Source organism: Acyrthosiphon pisum, chromosome A1 (assembly GCF_005508785.2).
Source record: "Acyrthosiphon pisum isolate AL4f chromosome A1, pea_aphid_22Mar2018_4r6ur, whole genome shotgun sequence".
Classification (NCBI taxonomy): domain Eukaryota; kingdom Metazoa; phylum Arthropoda; class Insecta; order Hemiptera; family Aphididae; genus Acyrthosiphon; species Acyrthosiphon pisum.
The window spans coordinates 43,532,391-43,534,839 of NC_042494.1; the positions used below are offsets into that span (position 1 = coordinate 43,532,391).

The window sequence follows — 2,449 nt, forward strand, 5'->3', positions numbered from 1 at the left end:
TCAACATGTAGGTACATAAAACGAGTACCTAGATTATAATAACGACAACGATAGTAGGTAGATATAATAAATTAAATTCACCTATTTATTACCTTATTATTTTACGTGTGGGGTCTTTGAATTATTATCACTCCATTTTTTAAGTATCTTAATGTAGGTAGTTAATCGTATTTGGAATTATATAGGTACATTATGCTAACATACAATGAATAATAAGACAATTAAATGATGGGACCACGACACTGTGTATATTATATTACGGCATTATTAGATACGCATAATATATTACATCGGGGGTGAATAATAATTGTTGACAAAATGCAAATATATTATTCTAATAATAAGACAATCTAATATTAAAATGTGTAAAGTTTTACATTATAAAAATATAATATGCATTTGTACACGCTCTTTAACTGGAAAGAAAATGTAAATTCTATGTAAGTATTAATTTTTTTTTTGTCATAAATATTTTCTAGAGCGAGAGGAATTTTTTACCTAGAGACCAACGGTGTTCCCCCTTATGGATTGTCGAATACATGAAAACATAAGCCACAGTCTTACACACGATTGTTTTTTTTTTTGTTTATGTACAGCTTCTTTACTATTTTTCATTTCAGTTTAAAAACTATAAAATGTTTATTTTTATGATATTTTTAAGATTTATGTAATTTATAAACAGTTTATAAATATAATATCATATATATTCAATACTTCTTTGTCGCATTATAAATATATCCAATACTCCTCCTGTTCCTAAATAAAATGTAATATAGAAAAAAATAATTGTTATAAATTAATTGTTGTTGTTTTTTTTTAATTAAACACTCGCCGTTGTACTCATATACATTATATGCACAATAATTAAACAGCTACACTCATAGGCGAAAATAGCATTTGAGATTTGGGGGGCCTAATAGGGCTAATAGGGCCTTACTTTGATAATATTTAATAATCTTATAACAAAATGTAGGAAATGTTTGGGAGGGCTATGGACTATTGGCTACACTGTTTACACTCAAATGCTTATACACCCAGTGTTCTATCAACAGTTGCGGAGGGGGGGGAGGGGCAAAGGAGGCATTTCCCCCCCACCGGAGACTAAATTTTGTACGCAATACAACATGTATATTGTAAATGTACAGCTATAGATATTATAGATATATAGTAAGACGCGAAGTAAAATAGAACTACGTAAGTCATGATTGTATTTAATTATACAGGGTGTAACAGATAGAACTGACTTTTGGAATAAATTTTGTTTTAATAAATATTTAAAAAAATTTTTTTTGATATAATATAATTTATAGCCACTTGCGCTACACATGTAATAAAAAAAAAATAATTTTTTTTACTTTTTAATACCGAAAATGAAAAATTTTAAATTTGATTAAAATTTTTTTGAATAAATTCAAAATAGCCAATTTGTGAATATGATTATAAGAACGATTTGGATGGTAAAAACATTTATCTAAATCAAGTAGTTAATTTTTTAGAATTTTTTTAAATATCAATATTTTTATGGTTAAATTAATTTTGAACGCAATAACTTTTTTAAAAATATTATTTTTGGAAATTTGCTAACATGGGTATATTTCTAAGACTATTTAGTAATCCTATAATTTTATCAATTTTTGTCATACGTTTACGTCGCATACATTTTTATTTTTTTTTGGTCACTTCTTTCTGTTACACTCTGTATAGTATTATTAGCAGACCCGTTACAGCTTCACCCGGAATTGGTTTTTTATTTTGCCTTCGGACGATGATATGTATAATTTTTTATTCAAATTTTATCGTTAAATCTGATCGGCAAGTAAATATAAAAAACGGTTAATTAAAGCGTATTGAAATGTTTCTAGTGATATTAATGATAAAATATGTATTTTTATAGCTGAAGCTGAACCCGTACACTCAGTTTCCCGTGAAAAATCGCTACTTTTAAGAAAATTATGATTGTTCAACTCCATTTGGGTAAGACTTGCTGCAGTAAGTGCAACTCGGCCATCCTGGTTAGGAAATGTTCGATAATTCGATTTGAGCAAGCTTGTACCTGATCTGTCCGAATAACCAATGGCAACCAATAATAAATAAACACTAATTTCTACTGTAGACTGTAAACAATGGCAACTATTAATAAATAAAAATAAAATTTGCAATGTGAACCTCAATGACCCTGTTTGAGCACCTCTTTTAAATACGAATTTTGGCAAATCCTTTCTTATTGCACAGTGAAAATATGAGAAGAACCTCTATTCCTCTATTCCCAAATTCGTACGCGTAGTTTTTGAGTTACAGCGATCAGTAACAAGTGGTATTTGGATTTTATATGTATAGATATTGCCTATGATAAAATTATTATTATTAATTAGGTATTAAGAAAAATAATGATTTAAAATACTTGTATGTTGTATTTATCGTATTTCTGAACAGTGTATCTACAATTTTA

At 27.7% G+C, this 2,449-nt stretch overlaps 2 protein-coding genes across 3 annotated transcripts in view; one reads left to right on the forward strand and one right to left on the reverse strand.

Moving 5' to 3' along the window:
• Positions 1–2,449, forward strand: part of LOC100160158 (lipase member H-B) — a 103,345-nt gene that overhangs the window by 94,907 nt on the left and 5,989 nt on the right. The gene's annotated exons all lie outside the window — the stretch shown is intronic.
• Positions 1–2,449, reverse strand: part of LOC100166915 (PDZ domain-containing protein 2) — a 72,900-nt gene that overhangs the window by 27,010 nt on the left and 43,441 nt on the right. The window lies entirely within an intron of this gene.